This window comes from Sciurus vulgaris, assembly GCF_902686455.1.
Source record: "Sciurus vulgaris genome assembly, chromosome: 4".
Lineage (NCBI taxonomy): Eukaryota > Metazoa > Chordata > Mammalia > Rodentia > Sciuridae > Sciurus > Sciurus vulgaris.
This window is the reverse complement of record NC_136464.1, coordinates 43,028,320-43,050,250: the sequence shown is the minus strand read 5'-3', so window position 1 is coordinate 43,050,250 and position 21,931 is coordinate 43,028,320.

Below are 21,931 nucleotides of genomic sequence, written 5' to 3'. Positions count from 1 at the left end.
CTGGAAGCTTTGTATTCCCCTATTTCTTCAGATTTGGGGCAAGAGATTTGACCTGTGCACTCAACTCTCTAATAGACCTAAGAAGAGTTACTGATTTTTAGTTTGTTCAGCTTTTCTTTCTCTTTCTTTGTTTATTATGATTATTCAATCATATTAATTGTACAAATTAATGGACTTCACTATGACATTTCCATACACGTATATATCATGTTTTGGTCATATCCGAATTCTTCTGAATGTTCTCCCTTGTCCAAACCTTTCTTCGTGCTCTCCGAACCCTACCCCTTCCCTAATAGTCTGTCTTCTATTTTCAGGTCATTTTGCTTCGTTGTTGTTTTATCCACACATGAGAGAAAACACAAGATACTTATCTTTCTGTCTGGATAATTTTGCTTAACATGATGACCTCCAGTTTTATAGTCCTGAAAATGACATGATTTCATGATTTTTTTTTATGGCAAAATAAACTCCATTGTATATATATATCATATTTTTTCCATTTCTTTATTGATGTGCACCCAAGACCATTCCGTATCTTTGCTATTGTGAATAGTACTGCAATAAACTTGGGTATGCAGGTATCTCTTTTGTATGCTGACCTGTTTCCTTTGGGTATATACCCAAGAGTGGTATATCTGGATCACATGATGGTTCTATTTTTAGGTTTTTGAGGAACCTCCATATTGTTTTGTACAGTATGCCTACTCTTTTCTTGTGATGACAGAAGTGACAGCTTCAAAGCTCTTTCTGTTTCAGGCTGAAAGCCAGAGCCCAAAGGTTTTCCAGTGGAAGATGATTCAGGCTGTGATACACTTAGACTAAAAAAAAGCAAAGCAAAGAAATCAACACCAAAGAACTCTGCTAATGAGAGAAGGAAGATATTCAATGAAATAAGTTATGGAAATTCTTTTCTTTTGACAATGGTTTATAATTATATTTGGATGCAAGTCAAAAAGTTCCCTTTCTTCCTCCTGTTCCTTTTTCTCTTGCCTCTCCCTACTTTTTGCTCTCATCCTCTGTCTTCCTCTCTCTTCTCCTCCTTCCTTACTTTGTTTTCATTCTCTAAGAAATTTCTTCTGTGGCTCAGACAGTTCTGAATGAGGTCCTGTTGCCTTTTCAGGCTGTTACTATTGATGTGTCAGACAGATGCACCTTGTTAAGGTCAGCTAAAGGCTTGCATTGAAGCCCTTCCCAGACCATTTTCACACTGAGTCAGGTGAATACATTTTTTGAATATTTAAAAAATAATGTTGTTTAGGTATAGTTGATATGCAAAAATTATGCATGATTAATGTGTAAAATGATGCATTTGGATATAAACATGTGGAAACTTGTCTACTGTCTATGCTTTAAACATATCCATCACTCCAAAAACAAGACTCTTGCATGATCCTTACTGTACATTTTTACTGACAATAGGGCAGATGGAGGATTGTTTAGTTCTCAAGGATTGTCTCTGGAGGTGACTACTTGAGTTCTTAAGTGAGGGTGATTTGCTTACTTACCTAATGCTGAGGACAGCTCTTCTCGATGACCCCTTGGAAGCTACCAAATACCTGCTCCACTCTCCAGGTCAGAGTTTATGGTAGCATTTTTATTGTTTTTAATATGCTTTGCTTATACTCTTGTGAACCATTTCAGTCTTCCTTAATTTTTACAGGGCTCTAGCTGCACAACAAACATGTAAGCTCTCCTTTTTGGTTTCTCTGGAAAGTTATTCAGAATCAACTACTGCAGACTAAAAAGTGAGCAGTTCAGGCTTTAGAAATGGCAATCTTAGGGCCATGTTTGTGTGAAGGCTGAAGCATCACTGAATGATGGACAAAATCACAAATAGACTGGACAAAGACCATAGGTATGTGCCTTATCAAATGGGTGATGCTATTAACCCATCAGCACATGCAAACATCCTTGCAATCTTGGGCACCAGGAGGGACTGTATTTTTGGGGATCAAAACTTAAAAATCTCAGGATATTGTTATAAAACTCGTGGCCCTTGAGGGATCCAGGAATCTAGTTATAAGGCTAAAACTGTTGTTTCACTCAGTTCCACTCTCACGTTTCTTTGTGTGCAGAGTTTCAAGAAGATACAATGTAAAGCATCCTAGAGCCTTGAATAGGGCCACAGTGAAAAGAGAGTACATTGCAATGATCTTGGGTGGAAGGTGGTGGAGATGTGTCTTTCAAAGGACAACAAAAAGTAAGGTCAAGCCAAGCAAATGAAGCCTCGATGGGGAGGGGGGCAAAAAGTTAAAAAGATAGAAACATTCAATTATGAAAGATATTTAAAAGTGATTTGGAATAGAGTTACATTTTTTTTTAAGGGAAGTAACTTAGAAGGAGCAAGGAAGGGAAATGTAATTAGTTTTCTGCTTCTATATCTTAGGCTGTATTAACTTTAAAGGTCATAGATTCAGGAACCAGATGTCTAGAGACTAAAATTCAGTTCTTCCACTTACTAGTTGTTTAACTTTGAGCCAGTTGCTTAACTACTCTGTTTCTAGAGATTTTGTGATATCAACTGATTTAGTTATTGTAAAGTTCTTGAACTATGGCCTGGCATGTTAAAAACACCAATAAACATAGGAATTCTACATTACATAAGCACAGATTGCTTCCTCTGAATAGTGCTGTAAATATGGAGGTGTTTATTACCCGTGTATAGGTGCAGAGTTTGGTTCCGGTACCGAGGAGCTTTTCAAAAACACAATACCCCCCCCCCCCCAAAAAAAAAAAATTCTATGGATACTATGGAACATACTGGTTGAAGCCAGTTATAAGGGAACAAAGTTGACTGTCCACTACTCAAAGTATATAGAAACTAAGTCAACTTGGGGCTTCAGAGGTTTTATGTAGCCCTTGACAGCAATCATGCTATAGTATCTGATCTTCAACCATTCGGGTGAAGGTAGCAAGGGTGAGCTCATTGCCAGTGTGAGGATGTAAAGCACATGTGCTGGTCTAAAGAATTTAGATTCTGCAAGTTGTCGTCCATCTCAAGCCCTCCTCTTGTTCTCACTGGTCTCTGAGTGCTGCTGTTCTTTCTACGTCAGTTATGTCAGCAGCTAGAACTGCTGTTCTTTCTACATTTGTGTTCCTTTGCACACCATGAGGTTTCCACTGCCACACCCTTCCTCATGCCATTCCTTCTTCCCACGTGTTTGGAGCATGCTTTTCCTGGAGGATCAGCAGAATAAAGCTGGTCTTCTCCAGGGCCAGCATGATTTAATCAATGCCTGGGGAACCTTCAACTTTCTCATGGAGACTTAACACAGACCCGAGGATTTGCCATGGATAGTACTATCACCATGGGCTCAGTTGACACACACATCTTTATTTCCCACTGAGGAAGATGCTCTTGGGTGTGCTAAGACAAAGCATCTTGTCACTCCAGTGGGTCCTCATTCATGCCCTAATTTGACCAACAATTTTCCTCTGCATGATCTGCATCAGCAGTGGGGAGGGGCACCTCATTTAAGGTTTATTAAATGGACTGAACTAGGCAGGGAGCAACCACAAAATGGCTTTATTACTCTCCTACACTACCTTCATTTCCATTCTGCTTGCTCTTCCCTCTCCACCCCAGGAGCACAACTAGGGCAGATGCTGTAGCTTTCTTGGTGCATTTCAGATATTAGAACAATCTGTCTTCAGGTATTAAGAAATTGAGACTGAGGAGCTGCGTGGTGAGCTGTTTGGACTCAGACCACTTCTGAACACCGGGGCCTGCCCTGAGGAGTAGGAGTAGGAGTAGGAGGAGCCCGGCGGGTTGCTTGCACTTGCAGTGACTGCATTAGAGCTCCAGGCAGCTGCTCAGAGGAGGAAGCGATTGGTGAGATGTTTGGACTTAAAGCGACTGCTCCTGAACACACGGGGGCTGCCTGGAGGAGGAGCGCGGTGGGTCGCTTGGTCTTGAGTGGCCGCACCAGAGCTCCGGGCGGCTGCCCAGAGGAGGCGTGCAGCGGGTCATGTGGATTCAGAGCCACTCAGAGCGACAGCTCCTGAACACCCAGGGGGTTACCTGGAGGAGGAGGAGGAACGGGGCGGGTCACTTCGACTGGAGTGATTGCCTAGGGCTACGGGCTGTTGGTGGGAGGAGGAGACACACGGTGAGTTGCTTGGACTCCTAGTGACCGCACTGGAATACTGGGTGGCTGTCTGGAGGAAGAGGCGTGTGGCGGGTCTCTGGGACTCAGAGCGATTGTACAGGGCCCCAGGTGGCTGCTCAGAGGAAGGGCCGCATAGCCAGGCGATTAGGTCCAGAGCAGGGTCTCAGGATCTGGGAGGCTTCTTGGTGGAAGAGCCGCACAGACACACGCTTAGGGGCGGAGCGAAGGTTCCAGGACTGCGGGCAGATTCTCTGAGGAGGAGCAGCCTAAAGAGATTCATCTGCGAAGGGTGAGGCTCCCAGGCCCAGGAAGTAGAGCCGGGCCCCTGGGAACTTTGCAGAGGAAGGCAGCCCAGCCCAGGCGGTAGCTGTAAATTGAGGGGTATCTCTAGGAGGGGAACTGACCAGCGAGACCTCCCCACCGCGTGAGTCTTCCCTGCCGGGTGAGGTTTCCCCACTAGGACGGTAAAACCAGAGACACAGGCCCAAACAGGCCTTGCTTCAGCCCGCAGCCTAGTTCCCCTTTGGATGACCATTGGTCAACAAGTGGAGGCACCTCTGCCCACTAGCAGGGAATATACCCCACCTGAAGGCCACCACTCCTAGAGAGGCAGCTTCCTTGTGGAGCACCGCATTATCAACTTCCTCCAAGACTTCAGCCTACTGAAGGCTAAGAGGGGATATATAGAAATCTTCAGGGACATTGTAAGTCCGTGGAGGAAATCTGCAATATCTCAGCGGTCCACTGATACCTGAACAATATGAGAAAACAAGGAAAGAAAATGCCGCAAACAAATCTAGATGTTACATCAATAAAACCCAATGACAGCATGGCAGAAGAAATGACAGAAAAGGAGTTCAGAATGTACATAATTAAAATGATCAGGGAAGCAAACGATGAGATGAAAGAGCAAATGCACGCACTGAATGATGAGATGAAAGAGCAAATGCAGGCATTGAATGATCACACCAATTGACAGTTAAAAGAGCAAATACAGGAAGCAAAAGATCATTCAATAAAGAGTTAGAGATATTGAAAAAAAAAAAAACAGAAATCCTTGACATGAAGGAAACAATAAACCAAATTAAGAACTCCATAGAAAGCATATCCAGTAGGATAGAACACCTGGAAGACAGAACCTCAGGCATTGAAGACAAAATATTTAACCTTGAAAACAAAGTTGAACAAACAGAGAAGATGGTAAGAAATCATGAACAGAATCTACAAGAACTATGGGATATCATGAAAAGGCCAAATTTAAGAATTATTGGGATTGGGGAAGACTTAGAGAAACAAACCAAAGGAATGAACAATCTATTCAATGAAATAATATCAGAAAATTTCCCAAATCTGAAGAATGAAATGGAAAATCAAGTTCAAGAGGCTTATAGGACTCCAAATACACAAAATTACAACAGACCCACACCAAGGCACATTATAATGAAAATACCTAACATAAAAAATAAAGACAGAATCTTAAAGGCTGTGAGAGAAAAGAATCAAATTACATTCAGGGGGAAACCAATACGGATATCAGCAGATTTTTCAATCCAGACCCTAAAGCTAGAAGGGCCTGGAACAACATTTTTCAAGCCCTGAAAGAAAATGGATGCCAACCAAGAATCTTATACCCAGCAAAACTTACCTTCAAATTTGACGATGAAATAAAATCCTTCCATGATAAATGAAAGCTAAAAGAATTTACAAAAAGAAAGCCAGCACTACAGAACATTCTCAGCAAAATATTCCATGAGGAAGAGATGAAAAACAAAGAAGTAAATCAGCAAATGGAGGAATTATCCTAAAGGACTTGTCAAATAAAGGAGGAACCAAGTCGTGTCAAATAAATAAATAAATAAACAAAATTTAAAAAATGAACCAAATGACCGGGAAACCAAATCATATCTCAATAATAACCCTGAACGTTAATGGCCTGAATTCATCAATCAAAAGACATAGACTGGCAGATTGGATTTAAAAGAAAGATCCAACAATATGTTGCCTGCAAGAGACTCACCTCATAGAAAAAGATACCATAGACTAAAGGTGAAAGGATGGGGAAAAACATACCATGCACATGGACTCAGCAAAAAAGGTGGAGTATCCATCCTCATTTCCGATAATGTGGACTTCAAGCCAAAGTTAGTCAGAAGGGATAAAGAAGGTCATTTCATACTGCTTAAGGGAAGCATAAATCAGCAAGATATAACAATCATAAACATCTATGCCCCAAACAGTGGCTCATCCATGTATGTCAAACAAATCCTTCTCAATTTCAGAAACCAAATAGACCATAACACAATAATACTAGGTGATTTTAACACACGTTTCTCACCACTGGACAGATCTTCCAGACAAAAATTGAATAAAGAAACCATAGATCTCAATAACACAATCAATAATTTAGACTTAATGGACATTTATAGAATATACCATCCAACCAAGAGCGAATACACTTTCTTCTCAGCAGCACATGGATCCTTCTCTAAAATAGACCATATATTATGCCACAAAGCTAATGTTAGCAAATACAAGAAGATAGAGACACTACCTTGTATTCTGTCAGATCATAATGGATTGAAGTTAGAAATAAATGAAAGAGTAAAACACAGAAACTATTGCAACATCTGGAGATTAAACAATATGCTATTATATGATGAATGGATAAAAGAAGATATTAGGAAGAAAATTAAAAAAATTCGTAGAGGTAAATGAGAACAAAGAAACATCATATCAAAATCTCTGGGACACTATGAGAGCAGTACTTAGAGGGAAATTTTATTTCATGGAGCGCATTCAATAAAAGAATAAAAAATCAACAAATAAACGACCTAACACTGCAGCTCAAAGCCCTAGAAAAAGAAGAACAGACCAGCACCAAAAGTAGTAGAAGACAAGAAATAGTTCAACTCGGAGCTGAAATCAATGAAATTGAAACAAAAGAAACAACACAAAACATTGACAAAATAAATAGTTGGTTCTTCGAAAAAATAAACAAAACTGATAAACCTTTAGCCACACTAACAAAGAGAAGACGAGAGAAAACCCAAATCACTAAAATTCAGAATGAACAAGGAAATATCACAACAGACATGATTGAAATATAAAACATAATTAGAAGCTATTTTGAAAATTTATACTCCAACAAAATAGAAAATTTCGAAGACATCTACAGGTTTCTAGCAACATATGAATTGCCTAAACTCAACGAGGAGGACATACACAATTTAAATAGACCAATTTCAAGAAATGAAATAGAAGAAGTCATCAAAAGCCTACCAACAAAGAAAAGTCCAGGACCAGATGGGTTCTCAGCCGAGTTCTACAAAACCTTTAAAGAAGAGCTCATTCCAATACTTCTCAAAGTATTCCATAAAATAGAAGAGGAGGGAACCCTCCCAAACTCATTCTATGAAGCCAATATCACCCTGATACCTAAACCAGACAGAGACTCATCAAGGAAAGAAAATTTCAGACCAATATCCTTAATGAACATTGACGCAAAAATTCTCAACAAAATTTTAGCAAATCGCATACAAAAACATATTAAAAAGATAGTGCACCATGATCAAGTGGGTTTCATCCCAGGGATGCAAGGTTGGTTCAACATCAGGAAATCAATAAATGTCATTCACCATATCAATAGACTTAAAGTCAAGAATCACATGATTATTTCAATAGATGCAGATAAAGCATTTGATAAAATACAGCACCCCTTCATGCTCAAAACACTAGAAAAAATAGGGATAGTGGGAACATTCCTTAACATTGTAAAGGCCATTTATGCTAAGCCCATGGCTAATATCATTCTAAATGGTGAAAAACTGAAAGCATTCCCCCTAAAAACTGGAACAAGGCAGGGATGCCCTCTTTCACCACTTCTATTCAACATCGTTCTTGAGACTCTGGCCAGAGCAATTAGACAAACCAAAGAGATTAAAGGGATACGAATTGGGAAAGAAGAACTCAAACTATCCCTGTTCGCTGATGACATGATTATATATTTAGAGGAACCTGGAAATTCCACCAGAAAACTCTTAGAACTCATAAGTGAATTCAGTAAAGTAGCAGGTTACAAGATCAATGCTCATAAATCCAATGCATTTTTATACATAAGTGATGAATCTTCAGAAAGAGTAATTATGAAAACTACCCCATTCACAATAGCCTCGAAAAAAATAAAATACTTGGGAATCAATCTCACAAAAGAGGTGAAAGACCTCTACAATGAGAACTACAGAACACTAAAGAAAGAAATTAAAGAACACCTTAGAAGATGTAAAGATCTTCCATGTTCTTGGATAGGAAGAATTAATATTGTCAAAATGGCCATACTACCTAAAGTGCTATACAAATTCAATGCAATTCCAATTAAAATCCCAATGACGTACCTTACAGAAATAGAGCAAGCAATTATGAAATTCATCTGGAAGAATAAGAAACCCAGAATAGCTAAAGCAATCCTTAGCAGGAAGAGTGAAACAGGGGGTATTGCAATACCAGATCTTCAACTCTACTACAAAGCACTAGTAACAAAAACGGCATGGTGTTGGTACCAAAATAGAAAGGTAGATCAATGGTACAGAATAGAGGACACGGACACAAACCCAAATAAATACAATTTTCTCATACTAGGCAAAGGTGCCAAAATATGCAATGGAGAAAAGTTAGCCTCTTCAACAAATGGTCCTGGGAGAATTGGAAATCCATATGCAACAGAATGAAACTAAACCCATATCTCTCACCAGGCACGAAACTAAACTCAAAATGGATTAAGGACCTCAGAATCAGAGCAGACACCCTGCAGATTATAGAAGAAAAAGTAGGTCCAGATCTTCAACATGTCGGCTTAGGACCAGACTTCCTCAACAGGACTCCCATAGCAGAAGAAATAAAAGCAAGAATCAGTAACTGGGATAGATTCAAACTAAAAAGCTTTCTCTCAGCAAAGAAAACTATCAGCAATGGGAAGAAAGAGCCTACAGAGTGGGAGAATATCTTTGCCAATCATACTTCAGATAGAGCATTAATCTCCAGAATCTATAAAGAACTCAAAAAACTCTACTCCAAGAATATAAATAATCCAGTCAGCAAATGGGCTAAGGAAATGAATAGACACTTCAGAGAAGAAGATCTACAAGCAATCAACAAACATATGGAAAAATTTTTAACATCTCTTGTAATAAGAGAAATGCAAATCAAAACCACCCTAAGATTCCATCTCACCCCAATTAGAATGGGGATTATCAAGAATACAAGCAACAACAGGTGTTGGCGAGGATGTGGGGAGAAAGGTATACTCATACATTGCTGGTGGGGCTGCAAATTAGTGCAGCCACTCTGGAAAGCAGTGTGGAGTTTCCTTAGAAAACTTGGAATGGAACCACCATTTGACCGAGCTATCCCACTCCTTGGCCTATACCCAAAGGATTTCAAATCAGCATACTACAGAGATACAGCCACATCAATGTTCATAGCTGCTCAATTCACAATAGCCAGACTGTAGAACCAACCTAGATGTCCTTCAATTGATGAATGGATAAAGAAATTGTGGTATATATATATATACAATGGAATATTACTCAGCCATAAAGAATGATAAAATTATGGCATTTGCAGGCAAATGGATGAAATTGGAGAATATCATGCTAAGTGAGATAAGCCAATCTCAAAAAGCCAAAGGATGAATGACATCGCTAATAAGTGGATAATGACACATAATGGGGGTAGGGAAGCGTTAGTGTTAGGGTTAGAGTTAGGGTTAGGGAGGGGGGCATGTATGAAGGAAGGAAGGACTGTAGAGAGGGAAAAGAGGGGTGGGAGGGGTGGGGGGAAGGGAAAAAATAACAGAATGAATCAACCAACATTACTCTATGTAAATTTATGATTACACAAATGGTATGCCTTGACATCATGTACAGAGAAACAACATGTATCCCATTTGTTTACAATAAAAAAAAAATATATATATATATATGTATAAAAAAAGAAAGAAATTGAGACCACTTTAAATCAAAGCTTTCTTCCTAAGTACAGTTTCAAGCCTCTCTTCCCCTGTTCAGGTCTGATTCTGCTCATGGTCAGCACCGTATTTGGGGCCTGTGATTATTAATCCTTCTCCTCCCATACATTTTGACTGCCTGAATCCTCCCTGGATTGGATTAAGAGAAAGAAATCACTCATCCCTTCAAAAAACATTCACTGAGTTCTTTATTTGTGCCAGGTACTGTTCTGGATTGTGGGTGTACACCAGTGTCATAATGTCCTTGCCTTCATGGAACTTCTATTTAAGGTAAGTGAGGCAAATCATATTAATAAAAATGTGTCTGAAAATAATAAGGGATGTGCAGGGAAGGAAAGCAAAAAAGGTGAATAGGAATTGCTGGGAATGGGGCTTACAGATTAACATGAAGTGGTCATGTTAAAATCCTCATTTTTCTAGTGAAATTACATTTGAGAAGAGATCTAGGGGAAATAAATGAGTGAACCGTGGAGAAATATGAGGAAGAAAATCTCAAGGGAGGAGGCCAAGTAGTCGAGGGGCCCCAGAAGCTCAGTGTGGCTGGTGGAGTGAGTGAGGTGGAGGGTTGTGGACATGGAGGCAGAGCAGCAAGGACAGGGCAAGGAACAGCAGGTTTGTCAGGTGAATACACACAGGTGTCAAGATGAGAAGTGAGTAGGCCAGTTAAGGGGTTATTGTGCAACTGAGGAAGCAGATGGTGGTGGCTGGGAGCATCTAACTATTCCTTATTCTGAATTCTTTGAAGGTAAATCCAGTGGGGTTTATTAATGGGTAACATTGAGGATTAATGGTAAAGACAGGACTCGAGTTCACTCTACCAGCATCTAGACCAATGCATCTGCCATGTGCTGAAATGGGAAAGGCTGAAGAAAGAGGGTTCATTGGGGCTTGGTGGGAAACAAGAGTTTGATTTTTGAATTCTTAAATCTGAGAAGTGGATTTCAGGGATGTGGGTTGGAGATTTGAATTTGGAAGCCGTCACCATAGAGATGACATTTAATGCTGTCCAATATAAAGGAACAGGAGGCGATCTGGATAGAACCTGGGACTGCTTACTACAGACTGCTCACTCTTCTGGGAGTGAACAGGGTGTTGGAGGTTTGAGAATAGGGGAGAAAATATGAAGGAGAAGGGAGAAGGAAAGGAAGAGGGAAATGTGATTGCAGAATTGCAGCAGCCCTAGTGGCCCCCAGAGGTCAGTGGTCATGAATTTAACCAAAAATTAGTTTAGTTTTATGTTAGCCGTATTCTACAGCCTGGATGCAGAAGATTATTTTTTCGAAACATCATTTTGACCTATGATGCTTCTCATCCCCTTTGTGATTTATGGCAGTCCTATGAGGCAGAGCACTCCTGGGAACGTGGCATCCTGGAAGACCATCCCCTTGTTCAGGATCCTTTCCCAAAACTTGAGAATATTTTGGGATTTTTTTCCCCCATCAGATAGCATCTACTTACCCTGTGGGAACCTTGGATCTTCTCAAAATACAGCCTCAGATCTCTGTATTTTTTTCTTGTTTTTTAACTTTTTATTTAGAAAAATATTCAAATTTACAGAAAGAATACTAGAATCTTTCTAGATTTACTTATTATTTAGTATATGTGCTGCCGAAGCGAGCACTAGATTTACTTATTATTAATCTTTTTTTTTACCTCAAGTGCTTTATCAGTTGCATGTCCTCACTCCACAGCCAGATACAAACCTCGTCTTCTCTTTCCCTTTTCCTAAATCCTGCAGTGTGCATTTTCCCCAAATAAGTATAATCTCTTATATAATTACAACGTAGTTATCAATTTTGGAAAGTTGCACTGATATTATTATCTTATTTAATCTATTATCTTATATTTCAGTCCAGCAGTTTAATAATGTCCTTTATAGCATTTCGCTTCAGTAAAAGATCCAATCTAGAGTCAGGTACTACATTTAGTTGTTGTTATGCTTTAATCTAGAACATTTCTATGTAGTTTTATGGCATTGCCATTTATGAAAAATACTTTTCCTCTATTTTAAAATAAAACATTTCTCAGTTTATGTGTGTCAAACATTTACTTGTGATTAGATTGAGATTATGCATTATTTTTCATTGATATGTTTCCATTATTATAAAATTCATCTTTTTTATTTCCAAGCTCTTTTAAAAACTTTTTTAAAAAAATTATTTATTTTTTGATTTTTTACAGGCTACATTTTGATTCATTGTACACAAATGGGATACATCATTTTGCTTCTATGGTTGTACACGATGTAGATTCATATCATACATGTAACCATACATGTACATAGGGTAATGATGTCTGTCTCATTCCACCATCTTTTATACCCCACCTCCCTCTCATTTCCTTCTACATAATCTAAAGTTCCTCCATTCTTCTCTCACTCCCATCCCACCCCCATTATATATCATTCTCCACTTATCAGGGAAAACATTAGGTCTTTGGTTTTTTGGGATTGGCTAATTTCACTTAGCATGATATTCTCCAGTTCCATTCATTTATTTGCAAATGCTATATATTATTTTTCTTTATGGCTGAATAATATTCCAATGTGTATATATACCACAGCTTCTTTATCCATTCATCTGTTGAGGGCATCTAGGTTGATTCCACAATCTAGCTATTGTGAATTGAGTTGCTATAAACACTAATGTGACTGCATTACTGTAGTGTGCTAATTTTAAGTCCTTTGGGATAAACCGAGGAGTGGGATAACTGAGTCAAAAGGTGGGTCCATTCCAAATTTTCTGAGGATTCTCCACACTGCTTTCCAGGGTGACTGCACCAATTTGTAACTCCATCAGCAATGTAAAAGTATACCTTCTCCCCCACATCCATGCCAACATCTATTATTTTTTATGTTCTTGATAATAGCCATTCTAATTGGAGTAAGAGGAAATCTTAGAGTTGTTTTTAATTTGCACTTCTCTAATTACTCAAGATGTTGAATACTTTTTCATATATTTATTAATCACTTGTATGTCTTCTTCTGTAAAGTGTCTAGTTCCTTGGCCCATTTATTGACTGGGTTCTTTGTATTTTTGGTGTAAAGTTTTGTAAGTTCTTCATAAATTTTGAAGGTAAGTGCTCTATCTGAATGTGTGGAAAAGATTTTCTCCCACTCTGTAGGCTGTCTTTTCACATTATTGAAAATAATGTATCCTTTGCTGAGAAAAAGATTTTTAGTTTGAGTCCATCCCATTTATTGGTTCTTGCTTTGATTTTCTTGTGCTTTGGAAGTCTTGTTGAGGAAGCCTGATGCAAAGCCAACATGATGAAGATTTGGGCCTACTATGTCTTCTATTAGGTGCAGGGTCTCTGGTCTAATTTCTAATTCCTTGATCCATTTTGAGTTGAGTTTCATGCAGGATGAGAGATAGAGGTTTAATTTCATTTTACTGTACATGGATTTTCAGTTTTCCCAGCACCATTTGTTGAGCAAGCTATCTTTTCTCCATTGTACGTTTTTAGCTCCTTTGTCTAGTATGAGGTGACTGTATTTATGTAGGTTCATCTCTGTGTCTTCTATTCTGTACCATTGGTCTGCCTGTCTGTTTTGGTGCCAATACCATGCCGTTTTTGTTACTATTGCTCTGTAGTATAGTTTAAGGTCTGGTATTGTGATACCTCCTGTTTTGCTTTTCCTGCTCAGGATTGTTTTGGCTGTTTGAGGTCTCTTGTTCTTCCAGATGAAGTTCATGATTGCTTTCTCTATTTCTATGAGGAATGTCATAGGGATTTTAATTGGAATTGCATTGAATCTTTATAGCACCTTTTTTAGAATGGCCATTTTGACAACGTTAATTCTGCCTATCCAAGAATGTGGGGGATTTTTCCATCTTCTAAGGTTTTCTTCAATTTCTTTCTTAAGTGTTCTGTAGTTTTCATTGTAGAGATCTTTCACCTCTTTTTTTAGATTGATTCCCAAGTATTTTATTTTATTTTTGAAGCTATTGTGAATTGTTTTCCTAATTTCTCTTTCAGAGGATTCATCACTTATGAATAGAAATGAATTAGATTTATGCATATTGATTTTATATCCTGCTACTTTGCTGAATTCATTTATTCATTCTAGAAGTTTTCTAGTGGAGTTTATGGATCCTCTAAATATAGGAATCATATCATTGGCAAATAGTAACAGCTTGAGTTCTTCTTTCCCTATTTGTGTCCCTTTAATTTCTTTGGTCTGTCTCATTGCTCTGGCTGGTGTTTCAAAGATGATGTTGAATATAAATGGTGAAAGAGGGCATCCCTGCCTTGTTCCAGTTTTTAGAAGGAATGCTTTCATTTTTTTCTTCATTTAGAATGATGTTGGCCATGGGCTTAGCATAGATATCCTTTACAATGTTGAGGTATGTTCCTACTATCCCTAATTTTTCTAGTGCTTTTAGAATGAAGGGGTGCCATATTTTACCAAACGCTTTCTCAGCATCTATTGAAATAATCATGTTATTCTTAACTTTAAGTCTATTGATGTGATGAATTACATTTATTGATTTCCGGATGTTGAACCAATCTTGTATCCCTGGGATAAACTCCACTTGATCATGGTGCACTATCTTTTAAGTATATTTTTTTATGCGATTTGCCAGTATTTTGTTAAGGATTTTGCATCTATGTTCATCAGGGATATTGGTCTAAAGTTTTCTTTCCTTGATGAGTCTTTGTCTAATTTTGGTATCAGAGTGATACTAGCCTCATAGAATGAGTTTGGAAGAGTTCCCTCCTTTTCTATTTCCTGGAATACTGTGACAAGTATTGGTATTAGTTCTTCTTTAAAGGTCTTGTAGAATTCAGAGAATCTATTTGGTCCTGGGCTTTTCTTTGTTGGTAGGCTTTTGATGGCTTCTTCTATTTTGGTGCTTGAAATTGATCTGTTTAAATTGTGTACACCTTCCTGATTCAGTTTGGGAAGATCATATGTCTCTAAAAATTTGTCAATGTCTTCGATATTTTCTATTTTGTTGGAGTATAGATTTTTAAAGAAGTTTCTAATATTGTTATTTATTTCAGTGTGTCTGTCATGATTTTTCCTTTTTCATCATGAATTCTAGTAATTTGAGTTTTCTCTTTGTTAGTGTGGCTACAGGTTTATCAATTTTGTTTACTTTTTCGAAGAACCAACTTTTTGTTTTGTCAATTTTTGAATTGTTTTTCTTGTTTCAACTTTATTGATTTCAGCTCTGATTTTAATTATTTCCTTTCTTCTACTATTTTTGGTGTTGACTTATTCTTTTTTCTAGGGCTTTGAGATGTAATGTTAGGTCATTCAATTGTTGACTTTTTATTTTTTTAATGTATGAGCTCAATGCAATGAACTTTCCTCTTAGTACTGCTTTCAGAGTATCCCAGAGATTTTGATATGCTGTGTCATTGTTCTCGTTTACCTCTAAGAATTTTTTTATTTCTTCCCTGATGTCTTCTGTTATCACTGCATCATTCAATAGCATATTATTTAGTCTCCAGGTGTATGAACAGAGTTTGTTATTTTTTCGTTCATTTCTAATTGCATTCCATTATGCTCTGATAGGATACAAGGTAGTATCCCTGTTTTTTTGTATTTACTAACATCTTCTTTGTGGCATAACATATGGTCTATTTTGGAGAAGGATCCATGAGCTGCTGAGAAGAAAGTATATTTGCTCTATGATGGATGAAATACTCTGTAAATGTCCATTAAGTCTATATCATTGATTGTATTATTTAGTTCTATAGTTTCTTTGCTCAGTTTTTGTTCAGAGGATCTATCCAGTGGTGAGAGCAGTGTGTTAAAGTCCCCCACTATTATTGTGTTTTGGTCTATTTGATTGTTAAAATTGAGACGGGTTTGTTTGATGTACATAGATGCTCCATTGTTTGGGTCATAAATATTTAAAATCATTATGTCTTGCTGATTTATGCTTCCCTTAAGCAGTATGAAATGTCCTTCTTCATCCCTTCTGACTAACTTAGGTTTCAAGTCTACTTTATCTGATATGAGGATGGAGACCCCTGTTTTTTTAATGGTCCATGTGCATGGTATGTTTTTCCCCATCCTTTCACCTTTAGTCTGTGGATGTCTTTTTCTATGAGGAGTCTCTTGAAGGCAGCATATTGCTAGGTCTTTCTTTTAAATCCAATCTGCTAGTCTATGTCTTTTGATTATTGAGTTTAGGCCTTTAACATTCAGTGTTATTATTGTGATATGATTTGTATTCCTGGTCATTTTGGCTTATTTTTGATTTATAACTTGACTTGGTTTCTCCTTTTATTGACTTTTCCTTTAGGGTAGTTCCTCCCTTTGCTGACTTGTATTGTTGTTTTTCACTTTCTCCTCATGAAATATTTTGCTGAGAATGTTGTGTAGTGCAGGCTTTCTATTTGTAAATTCTTTTAATTTTAGTTTATCAATGAAAGATTTTATTTCATCATTAAATCTGATGGTTCATTTTGCTAGGTATAGGAGTCTTGGTCGGCATTGATGTCCTTTCAGAGCTTGAAATGTATTGTTCCAGGCTCTTCTTGCTTTTAGAGTGTGGGCTGAGAAATTTGCTGATATCCGTATTGGTTTCCCCTTATAAGTAATCTGACACTTTTCTCTCTCAGCCTTTAAAATTCTATCTTTATTTTGTATGTGAGGTATTTTCATTATAATGTGCCTTGGTGTGGGTCTGTTGTAATTCTGTGCACCTGGTGTCCCGTAAGCCTCTTGTATTTGATTTTCCATTTCATTTTTCAGGTTTGGGAAGTTTTCTGATATTATTTCATTGAACAGGTTGTTCATTCCTTTGGTTTGTATCTCTGTACCCTCCTCAATCCCAATAATTCTTAAATTTGGTCTTTTTATGATATTCCATAATTCTTGGAGGTTCCATTCATGACTTCTTAACATCTTCTCAGTTTGTTTACCTTTATATTCAAGATTAAATATTTTGTCTTCATTGTCTGAGATTCTGTTTTCCACTAGATCTGTTCTGTTTGTGATGCTTTTTATTGAGTTTTAAATTTGGTTTATTGTTTCTTTCATTTCAAGTATTTCTGGTTTTTTTTTTTTCAGAATATCTATCTCTTTATTGAAGTGTTCTTTTGCTTCCTGCAGTTCCTTTTAACTGTTTACTTGAATGATCATGCATTGCCTACATTTGCACTCTTATCTCATCTTTTGCTTCACAGATCATTTTAATTATGCAGATTCTTAACTCTTTTTCTGTCATTTCTGCTGCTAAGCTGTCATTGGAATCTATCAAAATAGCATCTTGGTTTGCTAGGAACACTTTATTCCCCTGTTTTATCATATTGTTTGTGTATATTCCCCTCTAGAAGTGAAGATCCAAGGTACTGTAGTTCCCCCCCTGCAGGCTTATTATGACCCTGCAGTTTTCCAGCACCTCTCCTTTGAATGAGAGATCAGTATTAGTTGCACCCAATACAGAGAAAAATGCAACCCTGAACCAGATAGCCTTTATAAAGACTTTAACATTATTGTAATGAACAGGATCAGTTTGATTACTATTTACAGTATTTCTAGTTGTGAACAAGAGGATGGGGAAGGGTGTAGGATGTAAGTGAGTAAATAGAAATACCTGTCAAAGGGCCTCCAGTCTCCTGTAGGTGTCTCAGGAAGGGAGCTTCCCTTCCAATGATGATGACCTTACCCTCACGAATAATTCAAAATGCCTGTGCCAGCCTCCAAAAAAGCTGGGGAGCCCCAGCAAGGGCACCCAGATTCAGCCTGGGGGTGAGGGGAACAGACGCGGTGTCCAGTGTTCCTCTGTGGTGTGGGGGTGGGGCAGGCAGGCGGGTTCCGCATCCAGTGTCTGTCCTTAGTGGGCAGGCTCGGTGTCTGGTGTCCAGCATCCAAAATTCATCTTTTAATGGGCACAGTTCTTAATATATTCACAAGGTTATGTAACCTTCACCACTATCCAATTCTAGATTATTTTCCTCACTCTAAAAGGAAAACTTTTTCCTATTAGCAGTTACTCCACATTGCTTCTAGCCCCTGGAATCCATTCACATACTTTATTTTTCTATATATTTGGTTATTCTGAACATTTCACTTTGGTGTTATCACATGTTATATAACTTTTGGTTTCTTTGATTTAGCAAAACACTTTCAAGGTAGATTATTGAATTGTTTCCCTATTGAATTTTCTTAGCATACTTGGTAAAAATCAATTGATCATAAATGTGTGGATTTATTATAAACTCTTAGTTCTATTTCACTGAAGTAGATGTTTATTCTTTTGCTAGTATCAAAAATATTTATTACTATAGCTTTGCAAAAAGTTTTAGTATTGGAAAATGAGAGTTTTCTAACTTTATCTTTCATTTTCAAGATTGTTTTGCTATTCTGGGTCCCTTACATTTCCATGTATAGTTTAGAATTAGTATATCAATTTCTGAATCTATACTTTTGATAAAAATTGTAAGTTTTGCACTTCTTTTGATAAATCTATCCCTAACTATTCATCGTGATACTATTATAAGTAGGATTTATAAGTAGTTTTCTGAATTTCTTTTTTGGAATGTATTATTTCTAGTGTATAAAAATACAACTGAATTTTGTATATTTGTCTTTTATCCTGCAACCTTGCTGAACACATTTATTAACTAATATTTTTTTTCCTTACAGATTACTTAGAATTTTATACATATAAGATCATGCCATGTAAGAATGAACATGATTTTACTTCTTTACAAAATGGTTGCTCTTTCATTTTTTCTCTTTGTCTCTCTCTCTTGTTTTTTCAATTGTTCTGCTTAAGACATCCAATAAAATGTTGAATAAAAATAAGCAAAAATATTTTCTATTTCCTAATCTTAGGAGAAAAGCATTCAGTCTTTAACATTTATGGATGGTATTAAGTGGATTTTTCATATATGCTCTTAACAGATTGAAGTTTCTCTCTAATCTTCATTCATTGCATATTTTTTTCTTGAAGGTTTTTCAATTTTCTCAAATGCATTTTCCATGTCTATAGAAATGATGTACTGTTTTTTCTTCTTATTCTATTAATATATCTATCATTACATCAATTGACTTTTGTATGTTAATAAACCTTGCATGCCAGGGGATAAATTCCAGTTGTTTTTTTTTGTTGTTGTTGTTTGGATTTGAGTTTTAATGGTTGCATTCACTAAGGTTTATGATCTCTAGCACATTTTCCTCTTTTAATTCTTTTTGTTTTTTACTTTTTTTATTGTAAACAAATTGGATACATGTTGTTTCTCTGTACATGAAGTAAAGGCATACCATTTGTGTAATCATAAATTTACATAGGGTAATGTTGTTTGATTCATTCTGTTATTTTTTCCATTCCCCCCACTCCTCCCACCCCTATTTTCCCTCTATACAGTCCTTCCTTCCTCCATTCTTGCCCCCCTCCCTAACCCCAACTCTAACCCTAACACTAACCCCTCCCACCCCCCATTATGTGTCATCATCTGCTTATTAGTGAGATCATTTGCCTTTTGGATTTTTGAGATTGGCTTATCTCACTTAACACGTTATTCTCCAATTTCATCCATTTGCCTGCAAATGCCATAATTTTATTACTATTTATAGCTGAGTAATATTCCATTGTATATATATATATCACAGTTTCTTTATCCATTCATCAATTGAGGGGCATCTAGGTTGGTTCCATAGTCTGGCTATTGTGAATTGAGCCGCTATGAACATTGATGTGGCTGTATCTCTGTAGTATGCTGATTTTAAGTCCTTTGGGTATAGGCCAAAGGACTGGGTCAAATGGAAGGTCCATTCCAGTTTTCTAAGGAATCTCCACACTGCTTTCCAGAGTGGCTGCACTAATTTGCATGTGATTCTTGACTTTAAGTCTATTGATATGGTGAATTACATTTATTGATTTCCTGATGTTGAACCAACCTTGCATCCCTGGGATGAAACCCACTTGATCATGGTGCACTATCTTTTTAATATGTTTTTGTATGCGATTTGCTAAAATTTTGTTGAGAATTTTTGCGTCAATGTTCATTAAGGATATTGGTCTGAAATTTTCTTTCCTTGATGAGTCTCTGTCTGGTTTAGGTATCAGTGTGATATTGTCTTCATAGAATGAGTTTGGGAGGGTTCCCTCCTCTTCTATTTTATGGAATACTTTGAGAAGTATTGGAATGAGCTCTTCTTTAAAGGTTTTGTAGAACTCAGCTGAGAACACATCTGGTTCTAGACTTTTCTCTATTGGTAGGCTTTTGATGAGTTCTATTTCAGTACTTGAAATTGGTCTATTTAAATTGTGTATGTCCTCCTCGTTCAGTTTAGGCAAATCATATGTCTCTAGAAACCTGTTGATGTCTTTGAAATTTTCTATTTTGTTGGAGTATAGATTTTCAAAATAACTTCTAATTATGTTTCATATTTCAATCGTGTCTGTTGTGATATTTCCTTGTTCATTCTGAATTTTAGTGATTTGGGTTTTCTCTCGTCTTCTCTTTGTTAATGTGGCTAAGGGTTTATCAATTTTGTTTATTTTTTCAAAGAACCAACTATTTATTTTGTCAATTTTTTATATTGTTTCTTTTGTTTCAATTTCGTTGATTTCAGCTCTGAGTTTAACTATTTCCTGTCTTCTACTTCTTTTGGCGTTGTTCTTTTCTTCTTTTTGTTGGGCTTTGAGCTGTAGTGTTAGGTCGTGTTTATTTGTTGATTTTTTCTTCTTTTATTGAATGCGCTCCATGAAATAAAATTTCCTCTAAGTACTGCTTTCATAGTGTCCCAGAGATTATGATATGATGTTTCTTTGTTCTCATTTACCTCTACGAATTTTTTAAATTTCCTTCCTACTATCTTGTGTTATCCATTCATCATATAATAGCATATTGTTTAATCTCCAGGTGTTGGAGTAGTTTCTGTGGTTTACTCTTTCATTTATTTCTAACTTCAATCCATTATGATCTGATAGAATACAAGGTAGTGTCTCTATCTTCTTGTATTTGCTAACATTAGCTTTGTGGCATAATATATGGTCTATTTTAGAGAAGGATCCATGTGCTGCTGAGAAGAAAGTGTATTCACTCTTGGTTGGATGGCATATTCTATAAATGTCCATTAAGTCTAAATTATTGATTGTGTTATTGAGATTTATGGTTTCTTGTTTGATTTTTGTTTGGAAGATCTGTCCAGTGGTGAGAAACGTGTGTTAAAATCACCTAGTATTATTGTGTTATGGTCTATTTGGTTTCTGAAGTTGAGAAGGATTTGTTTGACATACATGGATGAGCCACTGTTTGGGGCATAGATATTTATGATTGTTACGTCTTGCTGATTTATGGTTCCCTTAAGCAGTATGTAATGTCCTTCTTTATCCCTTCTGACTAACTTTGGCTTGAAGTCCACATTATCTGAAATGAGGATGGATACCCCAGCTTTTTTGCTGAGTCCACGTGCATGGGATGTTTTTCCCCATCCTTTCACCTTTAGTCTGTGGTATCTCTTTCTGTGAGGTGAGTGTCTTGCAGGCAACATATTTTTGGATCTTTCTTTTTAATCCAATCTGCCATTCTATATCTTTTGATTGATGAGTTCAGGCCATTAATATTCAGGGTTATTATTGAGATATGATTTGTATTCCAGGTCATTTGGCTCATTTTTAAAATTTACTTATTTATCTATTTATTTATTTATTTATTTTTGACAGGACTTGATTCCTCCTTTATTTGACAATTCCTTTAGGCTAGTTCCTCCCTTTGCTGATTTGTTTCTTTGTTTTTCATCTCTTCCTCATGGAATATTTTGCTGAGAATGTTCTGTAATGTTGGCTTTCTTTTTGTAAATTCTTTTAGCATTTGTTTATCATGGGAG